The sequence below is a fragment of the Gordionus sp. m RMFG-2023 genome, chromosome 1 (genome assembly GCF_954871325.1).
Source record: "Gordionus sp. m RMFG-2023 chromosome 1, tfGorSpeb1-WG-v2, whole genome shotgun sequence".
In the NCBI taxonomy this organism is placed as follows: domain Eukaryota; kingdom Metazoa; phylum Nematomorpha; class Gordioida; order Chordodea; family Parachordodidae; genus Gordionus; species Gordionus sp. m RMFG-2023.
The window spans coordinates 36,789,380-36,807,917 of NC_088775.1; the positions used below are offsets into that span (position 1 = coordinate 36,789,380).

At 27.3% G+C, this 18,538-nt stretch overlaps 1 protein-coding gene across 1 annotated transcript in view; it reads left to right on the plus strand.

Annotated features, from left to right (window-relative positions):
* Nucleotides 1-18,538, plus strand: part of LOC135925316 (uncharacterized) — an 88,808-nt gene that overhangs the window by 30,557 nt on the left and 39,713 nt on the right. The gene's annotated exons all lie outside the window — the stretch shown is intronic.

Sequence of the window (18,538 nt, forward strand, 5' to 3'; positions counted from 1 at the left end):
GAATATTTTATAGTAAATTCAACATGCCCAAGCTATAAACTTGAGTAAGATTTCAATAATGACTTACTATTCACCCCTTCCTTAAAAAACTTAAAATTATTTATCACCTTTTGATTATATATTATAACCATCAAGTAATAAGTTTATACCTCAAAAACACTTAGCAAAAGTTTTAATCAGATTTGAAGGAAGAGATACACATCTTATCTCGAACCCCCAAGGTTTGTATTTTTTTAAACTACCTTTAACAAGTTTACTAAAACAGCTGTCTCCACACTTAGAAGAAGAGTACCCCTAACGCTAAATAGTGGTTCTTCTAAGAATGGGACAGTTGTTTTGGTAAACTTTGATGCTTCCTCCTTGTTTACCTTGGTTATTGTAATAACTTATATAGGAGGTATATTAATTTTATTTTTGTATTCATGTGTTTTGTCCCCAACTTTAATATGAACCTTATTCTAATTATAATGATAAATATCTATCCAAAAATCAAAAATGTTTAATGAAATTAATAAATTTTTTATTGATCTCCCCACCCCGCCTAATTAACTACTGATGGAACATAGGATCAATCACTGAGGTATTCTTTATATCAATTTATTACAGGATTTTTTCTTTCAATACAATACATCTTAGACATTAATAAATCATTTTAAATAGTAATCTCTATTAAAATAAAATCTAGGAGGGGTTTTTAATTCGCAACCTCCACTCTATAGGGGTATTTTATTCATTTTTATTTATTTACACATTTTTCAGAGACTGTTTTACGGGTCATTTGTTATGAATTATATAGTTTGATCTTCAGATGTAATTTTGCTCTTTCTAACTATGATAAAAGCATTTTTAGGGTATGTTCTACCCTGAGGACAAATATCCTATTAAGCGGCAAAAGTTGTTACGAATATAATCTCTGCTAATCCCCTTTTTAGGATAACTTATAGTTATCTGAATTTAAGGAACCGATTTTTTTCCTACATTTTATTTTACCATATATTCTACTAGTTTTAATAATAGTACACTTAATTTTATTACATTTAAAGGGCAGAAATAATCTTTTAGGGATTTCTTCCTCTTCTTTTAAAATCTCTTTTCACCAAACTTTTTTCTATAAAGATATTTTTGGTTTTATATTACCTATATTCTTATTTTTTATACTTATTTTCTTATGCTCTGATTTGTTTACAGGTGTAGTTAATTTTATCGAAGCTAATCCTTTATCAACCCCGCCCCACATTATACCTGAATGATATTTTCTTTGTTTATAACATTCTACGAAGAGTACCTAATAAACTAGGGGGTGTAATTGCCCTATTTATACGAATCATAATTATATATGCTCTATTACTCTCTTCAAAAAATCTTCTTATCTATAACCCTTTACGAAAATTTGCTGCAAATCTTATTGCTTGCTCATTCATTTTATTAAGCTATATTGGATCCCAAGTAGTCGAGCCCCCTTTTATCATTATGGGTCAAATACTTATTATTATCTAATTCTCCTTATTTATTTATTATATCTGCTATATGAGTAAGCTATATTTGCTTTGAAAAATAATCAAGATCATACAAATCATTACTAAAATTCATTTAATATAATATAAATTATATAGAGATTTCAACTCTAAAATACCTCAGGTTTACCTAATAATGAATTTTAGGTAAAATATATACCTCTAAATCCTAAATTTAGTACACAAGTATTATGCTTTCGTACTAACTTTACTCTTTCAATAAAAGATAGGAACGGATCTGGCTTTCTCTGATCTGAACTCAAATCATGGATAAATTGATAAACTACTGCATCTTAATAATTCAACATCGAGGTCGTTAATATTATAAATTATAAGTCTAATTTATTATATTACGCTGTTAACCCTAGGGTAACCTTTTCTAAGTATCAATATAAAATTAGATCTTTCTAAAATATATCCTATTATCACTCATATTTATTTAAGGTAGTTTTAATTTTAGCCCTAGTTGTCCCAACTGTAATTCTATAGAAGCTCCTAGGGTCTTTCCTTCTTTTTATTTACTTTAGGATTTTTCACCTAGATATTAAATTTTATTTATTAATATAACTTAAGTAAGATAAATCTTATCATTCTTCCTAGTAAACAATTAATTTGCAAATGATTATGCTACCTTCGAAATGGCCAATTACCGCCGTCATTAATTTAGGGCAGGCAATACTAAAAACAATTGCTTTTATCTAATGTTATATATTCAAATTTATATTTTTACTTTTTTATAATCTAATTTTTGTAATCTTACCTATTATTACTTTTTGTTTTTCGTTTTGATTATATGTATTCTAATTTATATTTTTAGATAATTTATATATAGTGTGTGTATGAATATAAAAAATAATAAAAATATATTTTTACTTACTCTCACCATAATCGTTATTTTCCTTATTCTCTTCATGGTGCTCCGTAGGCAAAAAAAACTCGCCACGTAATAAAAAAATTATTAAACGAAACAAATAAATTCTATATAAAGAAGGAGAAAAAAGGTAAAATCATTTTAAAATTATTTCCATTATGTTTTCTTTCAAACTCGTTAATATTCCTTGGGAAATTTCTGTTTACGATATACTATTTGAATTGACTTACAATTGTGATGTGCACTACTCAAGGATACTGGGTAGTGACGACGTTTTATTTGAATTTGTGAACCTTAAGGAAATTATTAATTGTTTTGAATTATTGAACGGGAAATATTTTGGTTGGACCACTTACTGAGATTTACTTAGACAGAATATTAAGTTATTTTTCGACCAGCACACTACCGGACTCTATTAAAATAAATACTTTGCTTAATAATTTATCAGACGAGGTCTTTGACAATATTAAATCAATTTGTTCCGATACCGACATATTAGATCTTAAAATAGTGACTAAAAAGTTAACTTACCTTTTACCTGTGCAAGATAAAAACATTTTAATAAATATTTAACTTATTACAGCAGAACTCGAGTGAGAATTTCATGCAATGGTACATAAGAGTATCGAAACTGCATAAAAAATGTAATTTTTCGGACGACAGTAGATTAAAAGAAAAATTACGTACATCTACCTTAAATGACAAAATAAAATATAAATTTTGTAAAGATATTACTTTAACCTTAAATGAAATGGTAGAATTAGGAATTAAATTAGATAGTATCAATGATAAATCAGATGTTGATTATATAAGTTATATGTATAACGATAAAAAGTCTGATAAAGATAAAACCTTTAACAATAAAAATAGAAATGACAATAATAATTATTTTAGACCTGATAATAATTTTAGAAATAATTATGATAATAGAAATAGAGATAGGAATTATAATAATAATTTTAGATACAATGATAGGAATTACGGTAATAATAATTTGAGATACCACGATAATTATAACAACTATAAATAACTATCGCTACAACAATAATAATCAATCTAATCATGGTAGAAATAATACATGGCATGATAATAAGCAAAGAAAACAGATCCAATACGGTGACGGAAATCGTAACATTTACCATTCTTATAATTATAGAGGTAGCGACAATAATCAGAGAAAGCAAATACAATATAACAACAACTCAAATAATTATAGATGTAAAACGGACCCGCAGAATCTATGTGTATCCTTTCAAACGGTTTGTTTGCCGAAACCATGTAATCTTTGGCTAAGGATTTGATTTTTCCTGCTCCCAAGTGACCTTCATGTAATGACTGTAGTATATTTTTTCTCATAGAAGACGGAATTATGATTCTGTTGCTTTTGTAAAGACAATCCTTAATTATACTTAATTCCAATTCAATATTTTTATAAATATTATTCATTATAGGCCTGTTGTTCTTAATATCATTTATGACTTGTTTTAATTCCATATCTTTTAAAGTTTCGTCACGAATTTGATTAAAATTAATAGTTAAATCCCCATATTCGTTTATTATAGTGATATTTTTAACAGCTTCATCATGACATTCTTGTGGTAATCTCGAGAGACAATCAGGAACAACATTATATTTACCGGCTTTATACATTATATTAAAATCATATCCTCCTAATGTAATATTTCACTTCTGGAGTCTTAAGGACATGGTGCTATTATCCTTAAGACCCTTGGTAAAGATGTGAACTAGAGGTTTATGGTCAGTAATAATTGTAAATTTTGTGCCGATTAAGTATTCCTGGAACCTCCTTATAGTGAACATAATGGCGAGAGCCTCACGCTCAATATTGGTATAGTTCATTTCGGATTTTAATAAAGTTCTTGACGCGAAAGCTATAGGTTTTTCTTTACCATCTTTTTCAGTATGAAATAGTACAGCTCCTAAACCACATTTCGATGCGTCAGTGGCTATCCCTATAGGTAATTCAGGGTTAAAATATGTCAAAGCAGGTGGAAGACTAATCAACTTCTTAAGATCATTAAAACTTTTAGAGTGTTCTAGGTTCCAAGCCCATTTTTCTTTGTTGACAATCTTATATAGAGGATCGGCAATTTCTGCAAAATTATTCAAAAATTTTCTATAGTAGCCAGCCATTCCCAGAAATGTTGATAATTCAGCAGCTGATTTTGGTTCTGGCATATTAATTATTGCTTCAATTTTGTCATGATTAGCATGAATCCCCTTGGCGTCAATATCATGACCCAGGAACCTCACTTTGTTTTTAAAGAACACACTTTTATTGAAGTTAGATATTAGCCCAAACGATGATATTCTATCAAACACTTTTTTTATGTTATTAAGGTGGGCTTCATCGTTTTTTTCAGTTATAAGTAAATCATCAATGTAAAATATGACGTCATCCATATCACCGAAGATTTGATCCATGATCTGTTGAAAAATTGCAGATGAGGTCTTAAGCCCAAAAGGAAGTCTAGTAAATTGGTAATATCCCTTGTGCGTAGATATGGTTAAAATATTTCTACAACTCTTATCAATTGGTATCTGTAAGAAAGCATTTTTAAAGTCAATCTTCGTAAATTTCTTTCCTTCTGAGAGTTTAGCTATTAGATCATTGATTCGTGGTAGAGGGTATCTGAAATCTTCTAGAGCTGGGTTTACAGTGTCCTTAAAATCAGCACAAAGCCTAATGCTCCCATCATCTTTGTAGACAGCGGTAACAGGACTTGCCCATCGGACATCATTCACCGGCTCAATTATTTTATCATGTATCCATTTTTTAAGTTCATTGCTTACAAGATCAATTTTTGAATAAGGAATACGTCTAGGCGGTATAATTTTAGGTTGGGCATCTCTTCTTAAATGTAACTTTACACTTGCTTTGTTGACCCATTAGTCAATTTGGATTCACACTTTTTAATCAATTTTTTTATTTCATCTTCGTAATTAGTGTCAACATTTGCTATAAATTTATTTAAAATATTTTTGAAAGCATTGATCCATGTACGTCCCAACAAGGCATTTTTACTTGATTCGACGACTACCGCTTGTAAATATTTTGAGATACCTTCATTAGTCACTTTAACTTTAGTGATGCCGATGATTTTGATTAAATTTCCGTCATAAGCGGTAAGTTGTAACTCGGATTTCTTAACATCTCTAATACCAAGTTTTTTAGCCAGACCATGAGGTATAATAGTATGTTTTGAGCCTGTATCGACTTGCATACATGTAACAATATCGTTCACTTTTAAAGTAGTCATAAATGCATTATCTTTGTCATTGAGCATGTCACCACATAAGTTGTTAACATTGAAATCGTTATCATCTTTGTTCTTTGTAGAGTCAACTTTCTCTTCAATAATTTCTTCAATATTCATATTGTAATCATTGTTGTTGTATTGTATTTGCTTTCTATTATTGTTGTCGCTACCTCTATAATTATTTGAGTTGTTGTTATATTGTATTTGCTTTCTATTATTGTTGTCGCTACCTCTATAATTATAAGAATGGTAAATGTTACGATTTCCGTCACCGTATTGGATCTGTTTTCTTTGCTTATTATCATGCCATGTATTATTTCTACCATGATTAGATTGATTATTATTGTTGTAGCGATAGTTATTGTAGTTATAGTTGTTATAATTATCGTGGTATCTCAAATTATTATTACCGTAATTCCTATCATTGTATCTAAAATTATTATTATAATTCCTATCTCTATTTCTATTATCATAATTATTTCTAAAATTATTATCAGGTCTAAAATAATTATTATTGTCATTTCTATTTCTATTGTTAAAGTTTTTATCTTTATCAGACTTTTTATCGTTATACATATAACTTATATAATCAATATCTGATTTATCATTGATACTATCTAATTTAATTCCTAATTCTACCATTTCATTTAAGGTTAAAGTAATATCTTTACAAAATTTATATTTTATTTTGTCATTTAAGGTAGATGTACGTAATTTTTCTTTTAATCTACTGTCGTCCGAAAAATTACATTTTTTATGCAGTTTCGATACTCTTATGTACCATTGCATGAAATTCTCACTCGAGTTCTGCTGTAATAAGTTAAATATTTATTAAAATGTTTTTATCTTGCACAGGTAAAAGGTAAGTTAACTTTTTAGTCGCTATTTTAAGATCTAATATGTCGGTATCGGAACAAATTGATTTAATATTGTCAAAGACCTCGTCTGATAAATTATTAAGCAAAGTATTTATTTTAATAGAGTCCGATAGTGTGCTGGTCGAAAAATAACTTAATATTCTGTTTAAGTAAATCTCAGTAAGTGGTCCAACCAAAATATTTCCCGTTCAATAATTCAAAACAATTAATAATTTCCTTAAGGTTCACAAATTCAAATAAAACGTCGTCACTACCCAGTATCCTTGAGTAGTGCACATCACAATTGTAAGTCAATTCAAATAGTATATCGTAAACAGAAATTTCCCAAGGAATATTAACGAGTTTGAAAGAAAACATAATGGAAATAATTTTAAAATGATTTTACCTTTTTTCTCCTTCTTTATATAGAATTTATTTGTTTCGTTTAATAATTTTTTTATTATTCATATTTACATTTCGAAGAGAAAAAAATTTTTTTTTTAAAAAAAAGAAAAATTTATAAAAAAAATTTACGTCGTGGCGAGTTTAACCTAAATATTTTAATCGAATAAATTAATTAATTCATATTATTTATATTATTTTATTACAAAATATTTATTTTTACTAATTAAAGCAAATTAATTTTTATAAGTTAGACTAAATTAATTTTAATAAAAATTAATTTTTATTTAATATATCACAAACTACAATAAACATTAAAAGATTTTATTTCAATTTTATATTTGTTTATACTTAATTGAGTCAACTTTAATTAAAAGAGCTCACCCCTATTAACTTCGGAAATTACTTACCGCTTTCTAAAAGAATTATCTTTATTAAACCAGCTATAGAAGAACAAAATGAATTTCACCAAAGCTTATTAACTATCTTCATTATCTGGACAGTTACATAAAAACATTTAAATATTACTTTATCGTGTTGCAACATGAAATCCCCCCTACATTTATACTCAAACCCTTTTCGAAACACCAATCATAATTTAATTTTAATTTTTACACAATTTACCTTTTCAGTGTAAATGAAACGCTTTATTATAAAATTACTTAATCCTTCTTTGTTACGAATTGATGGCGCGATATATGCACAGTTTAAAGCTTTTACATTATAACACTCTTATTTTAATTAATTCTAAATCCTGATTTTGGTGTGTTAAAATTATATTATATTATGCACCACACTTAACTCTAAATATCCTAAACTATGACTTTAAAAATTATTTTAACAAAAAATATATTAGACAGCAGTACATAAAGAAATATAGGTTAAAAGCGTTCTGTCAACTTATTAAGCTAAATCCTCTAGTCGGAGTAAACCACCGCCAAATTTTTTAAATTTCAAATTTTATAATACTTAGATATCTCTACATTTAACTTATAATAATAGGGTATAATCCTAGTCTTAAAAAAAGCTTATAAAAATTCAGGATTTCGGATTTAAAATCATATGAAATTCCACTCCCTTAAGATTTTAAATCCAGATTAATTTTACAAAAATCAAATTAAATCTGTTTGTATAACCGCTAATGCTGGCACAAACTTTTTAAGACTTATATTTACTAAATCTTAATTAAAAGCGTTTAATTTACACCTCTTATAAAAATTAATTTTTATTTTAGAGTATAAATATATAAATAATTTTGAGTAACTCAAACTAAATTAAAGCTACCCGCTGAATCTTATCAGCAATATTTCAAGAACCTGCATTATGTACCATCTAGCGGGTATAGCTGATCCTTGCTAGTAAGTATCGACGGAAAGATCCTTCAGTGCACTACGATTAAGCAACCACATTACGAACTAGATTAAACAAATGTACTTTTAGATGATATTTTAATCATCAAACTTAATAAAAATTTGTTAAACACAACGTTATCTTTTGAGTTTTGATATTCATTTTTATTTATATAAGATTTTGAATTGAATCCGTTATTAATATTTGCGAGTAAATATATTGTTAAAAAATAAAATAATTTTAGTGAAATTGTTACAGAGTTAAAAGATACTAATTTTGAAATGACATCATCAAAAAAGGTGGGATAGACATTTTTCAAACTCCTTAATTTAAAATTTTTTTAAAAATCCTAATGGACTCGGATTTCGGCAATATTTATCAGAAACGGGAACCCGAATCCTCAATATTTCGCGGAACCCAAACCTTTTTTAAAATTTAGGGTTCAAGATTCTAGCTTTTTTTAAAAAATTTAAAAATTTATTTTTTTTATTCTAAACTTATTTTATTTATTTTAAATTATATTTTAAAAATAATATAATATAAAAAACATGTAAATTACGATTTTAGTTATAAAAGATTTCCTATTTAAAAAAAGTTCTTATTTAAAACAATTGTTTTTTATTCAAAAAATATTAATATTTAAAGTAAAACATTTTTTGATCATTTTTTCGTGTAATTATTTTTGTTATATTTAATAGTTGGCCATTTTTCGTTAAAAATTTTGAAATAGAAATATAATGTTATTTTTTAAATTGTATTGTAGTATTATATTATATATGACGTATTTGGATATGGAATCATTTGGGATTCGGAATCCCAACGTGGAGATTCGAGATCTTGAATCCCCACGTTTTATTCGGAATCTTTTTTATAATCTTTTTTTTAAATATATTTTTTTTAAAATATTAAAAACCCACGAGGATTTATAATATATTTATTTAAAACAATTAAATAATATTTTTTTCTTTCTTTTTTGCCGCCTGGCTGGCACCAGAAAAATTTATTTTTGAGATATTTTGTTATAATAAATAAATTATAAATTATCAAAAAGGATAAGAGAATGTTTAAAAAAGTAAATAGTATAAAATTAAGGCATATATAATGAATGAAAAGGAATAAGGTTAAAAGACATTTTTTTGTGAATTTATATAAAACCATAAATATTTTCACATGAATATATATTTTTAGAAAAATCCGAACCAAATTTTTTTTACTCATTTCAACAATTATTCAATGCAATATGACATTTCGTTGAACATTTGATGTTCTTGAAACACTCGCACCTTTTATTCATGCAACCCATTTTGCATTTGCATAACGATGTTTTCCCATATTTTGTGAGATTCGGGGAAGCTCCTAAATATTTTTAGCAGTTTAGATAAAAAATTAATATATTTTATATACATGAATTAATTTAAGGAGTATATGTGGTTAATAAAAATAGCTTAAATTACCTATGATTGATATATCTTTGTTGGGAACTTCAACATCATTTAATTTTATAGTTTTATATAGACTAGAGGCAATAAATGGTGCTGAAATTCTTCCAGCACACCTTACCCATAATTTATTTTGTTCAATTTTTAATACTTTCCCTTCTAAATTTTTAGGACAGATATTTGTTCTATCTGATGAATAGGTAGTAACAAGTGATGACCTAAGATAAAGTTTTGTCCAATTATTTGAGAATAAATCATGTTTTGACGCCCACGATCATTTAATTATGAAATAAAAGAAGGGACCCTTTTTAAAATATTAGAAATACTATTCCCAATATTAATGGTAGCACAACTATTTTTCAATGTAATTTTATGGCCAACATTTTTTGAACAAGGACTATTAGTAGTATTATGGACAATTCGAAAGTGCGAATCTTTGATTGAAACCTTTGCTAATTAGTAGCAATGTATATAGTTTTCACATAATTTTCCTCATTGGTAAACAGTAAAAAAAGAGATGGAATCGTTAAAAATATTATCTACATTTCTTTCCATATATTTTGAATAGATTTGTATTTGGGTGTTTTTAATATGGTTTTATATAAATTATATTCTGTAACTGTTTTGGGTAAAAAGATTTGAGGCATTAAAAATAATTTTAAACTAATATTAAAAATAAAATAATTGTATTAATATAAATTTTCAAAATGTTATAATTTAGATATTCCATGAAAATATCCCGCCCAATAAGATTCTTAATGCATATTAAAAATAAATCTTCATTTCAAAATGTAATAATTTAGAAATTCTATGTAAAAAAATCTCACTCAATACAATTACTAATTTATATTAAAATTAAATTTATTGATAATTCATATCAGTTATTTCAGAGACCTGCAGGTCCGGCCTTAAGCCCGGTCCGGGTATACACGGGTCATGTCATATTTTAATTTTTTTAATATAAGTATCCAGGCATTTTAAAACCAAATAATTTAAATCGCCATTAAAAATATATATAATATTTAAAAAAAAAAAATCCGGGCCGGGCCATGCAAATGATACCACTGCAGATCTCTGAGTTATATTATTCCTAAAAATTTAAAAGGGAAAGTATTAAAAATTTAACAAAATATGGGTAGGAACGTATGCTGGAAGAATTTCAGCACCATTTATTGCCTCTATATAAAACTATAAAATTAAATGATTTTGAAGTTCCCAACAAAGATATATCAATCACAGGTAATCTAAACTATTTTTATAGTAACCGCATATACTCCTCAAATTAATTCATGTACATAAAATATATCAATTATTTATTTAAACTGCTAAAAATATTTAGTAGCTTCCGGAATGTCACAAAATGGGAAACCATCGTTATGCAATTGCAAAATGGGTTGCATGAATAAAAGATGTTAGTGTTTCAAGAACAACCTTAAATTTCAACGAAATGTCATAGAGCATTGATAAAAATTTTTTTAATTTGGATTTTTTAAAAATATATATTCATGTGAAAATATTTAATATTTCATATAAATTTACAAACAAAAATGTTTAACCTTATTTTTCATTCATTATACCATTTTCTTCTTTTTAAATCCATTATTTTGGCCTGGTGCCAGCCAGACGGCAAAAAAGGGAAGAAAGTAATTATATTATATTGTATATTTTTTTCATGGGGATTCAGAAAGATTCCGAATAAAACGTGGGGATTCAAGATCTCGAATCCCCACTTCGGGATTCCGAATTCCAGATGATTCCTTATCCCAATACGACATATATAATATAATTATGATGATAAATTATTTTTATGGCGATACTAATTAAATTTTTAAAAAATATGATGTTTCTGTTATTTTAACTAATTTTAATAAGTCATTATTTTTCTGGTCTCCGAACCCTGAACCCGAACCGGGTTCAGAGAATTTTCACTGAACCCAAACCCATTTTTTAGAAGGAGGATTCTCGTCTATATTTAAATACTCTTTATTTTTATTTATAAAAAAGAAGTTGGCGCCAGCTTAAAAAAATTATATAATAACAAAGAAAAAAAAGAATACTAAAGTAGTCAGGGAAGGGGGGGGGGTTTGTATTGAATTTAATTTATATTGATGAATATTTATTTATAAAATAACAAGAAGTAGGCGCCAGAAAAAAATATTTATACAAGATAAAATTAATAAGATAAAGAATTATTTTATTATTAAAGTAAGGGGGGTATTGAATTTTGGCTTGGGAATTTTTTTTGATATAAAATATGGGCCTATTTTTCTGTCTAAAGAAAAATCTATATAATTATTTTATTTTTTAATATATTTTTATTTTACTTATTTCCTTCTAGTAGACATACAGATAAGAATTATATAAATTAAAATAATAAGAGAGAAATTGTTTTATTTATTTTAACATTTTTATAAAAATTTGGTTTAATTCATTTTTTATGACAATACTATACTACTAGTCACGGTGAACAATTGAATATATATTAAATTGCTAAACAATTATAAAAGAATTAAATAAAATTTCAGAAAATCAAACTAACTTTATAAATAAAATTTCAGAAAATCAAAATAAATAATTGTTTTGTTAAAAAAATATCATGGTTTGTAAGGTGATAAGATCTGTTTTTTATTTATTTTTAATTTAATGATTTTTATTTATTTTTAATTTAATGACCCATGAAAATTCCATCAAAACTATCAAAAATCATAAGGTGTTGGAAAAATATAGTGATCTTATATGGATAGGATAACAATGTTATACCTAATATTAAATTTATGTTTTTATAATAAAATACTTTTTTAAAATTTCTATTTCATTTTACGCAGTGATCGGTATAGATTCAATCCAAAAAATATCTTTAGAGTGTCAAAAAGTATGATATTTTCTGAAATTTTATCATTGACATTCTGTATTCTCTATATAATTAGTTTTAAGCAAAAATAATTATTGCCGAAATCCGAGTTCATTTAGATTTAAATTTTTTTTAAAAATTAAGGAGTTAAAAATGTCTGCTTCACCTTTTTTGATGATGTTTTTTCAAAATTAATATAATTTTATTAAAATTATTTTATTTATTCTAAGACAATGAATATCTTCTCCTCGTCGACTTTACGGCTTATTGTACAGAAGGAATATATAAATTTTTTAAATGTATTCTGTATCTAAGATAATATTTCGCAAAAGATACAAGTGGGAGAGAAGTGGAATGACTGACCATAATTTTGCTTTTTTCAAAAAAAGGGCTTGAGAATTGAGTTTAATCAAACAAATTTAAAATAAATGTGTAGCCCAGTCCATAATCTTTAAAATAAAATTTGGATCAAACCTCTAAGGTTTTTGAGCTTGGTGAGTTTATGTGTGATTTTCTAGCCAGTCAAAAAATGGTATTTGGCATGTCTCAACTGACCCATGCAACTTTCATATAAACTTATCTAGTTCAAAAACTATTATAGATAGAGCTTTGATTAAAATTTTATTTTAAATACTAAGGATTGGGCTACATTGATTTTAAATTTGTTTGAACAAGCCCAACTCTTTTTGAAAAAGCAAAATCATGGTAAATCATGCCATTTCTACCATACTTCGTTGAGGATTGATATTTAACAGCATATTATATAATTTATAAAAAATATCTTATTGGATGTAAACTTAGCAGAAGATTTGATATGGAAACTAGTTTCTCAGATCTCATCAATCATATATTTGAAGAGACATGCCGATTTTTAATACAATTTTTATAGAATCCTTTCCTTTTTAGAATTAGTTATTTTCTGGTGTCCTCAATTTTGAGCAGGCTCAAATACTCCGGTATTTTATATTTAGATAATATACCTCTACTAGTAGATTAACCTATGGCTAATTGGTTTAATTTTGCCAAAATGATGAAATAATAATAATTAAATGAATTTGGATATTTTATAATCTTACTTCTACCCGTCTAAATATAATTCAAAAATATTCTATAAATTGATTAAATAATATAATTTTAAAAAATAAGCAGATAATAAGATGGATAAATTAACATGGGCGTAGTAGCGCAATGAGCAGATATCAATGCATAAGGTGACACTTTTTAAAACACTTAAATTTTCTTATAATTTATGGATAAAAACGAAATTCTAATTGTTACATAAATTTTATTTTTTTAAAAATAATTAAATTATTTTTGCTGAAAAGTAATCTAAACTGAAATCAAAGATGGTGGAATGTAAATGAGGTTGGTTAGTATATGAGGATATCAGGATAATTCGGCTGGGATATAAATTGTGATTTTTAAAAATCATAATTTATATTATAAAAACAAATGAATTATAATATGGCATTAATAAAATTAAAGGGCGTGTTGATAGTTGATCAGTTTTCATGTACCCTCTATCGTGCAATTTCTTTCACCTCATCTGGAATTAAAATTAAACAAGCACTCTTAAATTTATTATATAGTATTAAAACAATTATATAAAACGGCTAAGCCTAGTCGACATAGAGGCGACTCGAGCCTAGTTTCTAGTCGATTAAACGACTCCGACTCGAGTCGACTAAATGAGCCGCATTAAAAGGCTCACTTAGTCAACTCGCTTAGTAGGGTTACTTAGTCGACTCACTGGGTCTGTACAATTTTTTTAGCTTTTTTATTTATAAGTAAATTTGATTTTTGATATTTCTTTTTTTACATGTATTTTGAAAAACGACTCCATTCGAGTCGATTTTTTGTTAAATTTAGGGTTACTGATTAATGTGAACAAAAATTATAAAACGACATCATTTATATTTTTTATTAGAATATGTATATCGAAACTAAAATAGTTCTGGATCCGAATTCGTCTTCAGGGATTTTGGGCGCAATTTGGTGGAAATTTTGATAACATAAAATTAATAAGCCGGCTCAGGAATTAGTTCAGGCCGACTTTTGAGCTGAAATTTATTTATTTGTAATTAGAGTTGTTAAACTGCAGAGTCAAGTCGACTTAGCCCTAAACTCAGCAAGTTTTTTAGTCGAAAAATTGACTCAGGCAAAGCCGCTCATAGACATATGAGTCGGCTGGCTGAGAATTTGGCTCAAGCCGGCTCAGGAGTTAGCTTGAGTTCAAGTTAGAGCCTAAATTTATTTATATGTGATTGAGACATTTTAAGAATACAATTATGTAGCATTATTGTTCTACCGAGCATTAATTATTAATAATTTATAATAAGTAAAATAATTTACTTTATATTTAATTTTAATATTTTATTATTATCAACAAAAAAACATACATAATTTAATATTTTTTATTTTATTATTATATTATGACATGAAAGAAAATGGATTTTATTTGATGTTTTTTTAAAAAAAATGATATGCTTTCTTATTATAATATTACAAACACATGAAAATGAATAAGTAACCTGTATTTTTTTGGGCTGTGTAAATCAGATATTATTTCTGATAATTGATTCTCCGGTGTTTCCTTGGAACAATATATCTTATTTAATTTAAATAAATAGTTTTAAAAATTAAAAAATTATATTATAAAAAAACATTGTTAAAAGTACACTGAAAACTAAATACATTATATTTGAAGAATAAGAACTACAGCTTCTAAACACCCGAAAAATCCCCTTTAAAACATTAACTAAAGATTCCAACCAAGGCTCTAAATTGATATGAATTCAAATAAATACAATTTATATTAATTGCTAGAATCCTGCTTGAAAAATTATGAATGCCAGTGGGGTTAAATATTCAAATAGTGATGACGTTGATTCTATATTAAGCTCCTACATCAATTTTTTCCTTACAAAGAGTACTCCAAAAACTCATCCAATCTTGACTAAATCAAATCACAACAATATTCTAAATACAAGTGCTCTCCCTAATATAAACAATGTTCCACATCTTGGAAATATAATTGGCTGTGTTCTAAGTGCAGATGTCTTTGCCAGCCCAAGATTTTAATTAAAAAAAATGCAATTCAATAAATCAAATAATCAACTTTACATTACAAGCAATTCCCATGTTTTCAATCAATGTTATCAAACCTCATTTCTTATTCCTTCTGATAAACCCACTTTCAATAATCATCCAATTTGTAGCTTACCTATACTAGACAATGTATTTATTTTTAAAGCAATTACAAATTCATTTTTGCATTATCATATTGTCACCCATCCTCATAAAATTGAATCCAGCAATGTCTAGTTTCTTTATTAAATCAAACATGCCTAATCTTCAAGAGGCTTCAATTCCAAAGAAAAATATGCTAGCTTCAAACATACATATTGAAAATTTAGATGAACCTTATAATGAATTTACTTGAAATTTTGGACGATTTTGAAACTTACATAAAATGACTCAAAACTTATATAGCATCAAGATTCTCAAAAATATACATCCACACACATTTGCATCTCATCTAGATAATTTCTAATTATCAAACACTATTTGATAATACAATAAAACTACTCATATTTTCAATCAATTCAAAAAAAAACCTACCACCCAGCCTCTCTTTAATCCACACGATTTAGATTCAAGGATTACCTTCTTTTTTTCATATACACCAGAAGTTACCTAATATATCTCACTTTTTTATTTTTTATTTCCTTCAATATTTATTATTAAAACTTATTCAATAACACATTCATATCCAATAAATTCACATATTAGTTTTTTTAATAACATTTAACCTTCAATTAATTTTACACTTATATCATACCAATAAATTCACATATAGATTTTTTAATATTTAACATTTCTACTAATTTAACACTTATATTATATATTCAATAAATTAACATATTGATTTTTTAAATAACATTTAACCTTTCAACTAATTTAACACTTATATATATGTTTATTTTTTCTTTCATAATCACAAATTCTTTTTTTTACATGCATATTTTTTCTTTGTACACATTTATTCCTCACAATCATTCGAACAAAAAATTAATTTTTTTTATATATTCTTCAAGACTCAAATTCTCTTATCCTCTTAATATCCCCATTAATACAAATGTACTCTTTTAACCTTTAACTATCAAAAAAATTTTTCCCTTCATATACTACAACTCTTTTTCTTTTTTTACCATTATATTTCATTATGATTATAACTATAACTCACTCTTAAACACAACCTACCAACTCCAACATTCTTTAAGTCCATTCCTATTTTTCTTGCTCTATCACATTTCCATTCAACATTAAATACAACAATTATATCGCTTAATGTTTCTTATACATCCCTTAATCTTGCAAAATAAAACATTTTTTTTCCATACCCAAAAACATACTCAAAAATAATTTTTTCTTTCCCTTTCATAAACATACTCAAAAAATTTTTTTTCCCCTTTCATATATATTCCTCAGTTTTTTAATTTTTAATTTTCTCTAACCATTACATTTATTAAAACAAATAATCAACCTCTATCAAACACCAACTAACCCGAACAATCCTATGCCCATTTTCTCTTTTATATTAAAAAACCTTATCTTTACAACATAATTATTCTCCGTAGATTATTTCTTCTTACTCTCTGTCACATCCCCATTCACTACACAATTATCTTGACATTTTTTCCCTCTCTCACAAGTCTTTTCACTCAGTTCACAACCTATCCTTATCCACACAATGATACACTGTCCAGCATGCTCTAAAAACATAAAAATCACAAAACCCGGCCTCTTCACCAAACACAAAATCAATGGAATTGTTTGTCCTGATTCGTGAAAGCGTCCTTCTCCTCTCTTCCTAAATCCCCTTTTCATTTTTTCTACTCACAGCCATTCTTCCACCTCATCCAATAACGCCTACATACCAACCACATTAGACACATTTATTCCCCTCCAACCTACCACTCATGGCCACATCATCAACTTCCTAAAATCCGACAAACCTTTTATTATCTCTTGAATTCCTAAAGGTTCCAGAGTACAAGTAGCCAAAGCCCTCTCCACTTGCCTTCAATCATTATTAAATAACTTCTCCTCTCTCGATTGGCTCAATCTCTTCACATTTTCCTTCACGACTCTCCAACCTCCCAATCCAGAGATTCAAAAATCTTTAACCCAACAAATCAAAGACACAACTATACATCCCCTCACCCTTACAACCACAATATCTTCTCATGAACCCAAAAAACTTTTTAGCCTACAATTAAAGGCAAAGTTAATTTCCAACAAAATTAAAAACTTAAACATCAAATCCGCTCTTCGCTTACTAGCATCTGATGATTCATTTGTTACTAGTAACGAAGAAAGTTTCAACAAACTCAAATTAAAGCACACCTCCGGAGTTGATTTCATATCTCCCCCTCCCAATATTCTTTCTACTGATTTCACCCCCGCCGAGGTGCGTAAATCTTTTCTATCCTTCCATCACGACTCTTCTCCCGGTTACGATGGACTTCGTCCCATCTTCCTCCAGGGTCTTACATCCCCCCTCATAGTCAGCCAGGTCCCAATTTTACAAAATTTAACAACACTTTGTAATAAAATAGCACACGGACTCGTCCCTGAGTCCATCAGATCACTCTTATTCGGTGCTAAACTAATCGCACTCGAAAAACTCAATAAGGATATCCGCCCAATAGTAATTGGGACCTTATTCCACCGTCTTGTCGCAAAACTAATATCTTCCAAAATTAAGGACAACGCAGCCTTAATTTTAGCACCTCACCAACTAGGTATCATCCAAGGTGGCTGCGAAATAGCCACACACTCTACTCGTATCCATCTCCAAACCAACCCAAGTAATGAAATCCTCGTTAAAATTGATTTCTCTAATGCCTTCAACTCCATTCGCCGCTCTCACTTTCTCCCACAAATGTACCACTCATTCCCCACCTTTTC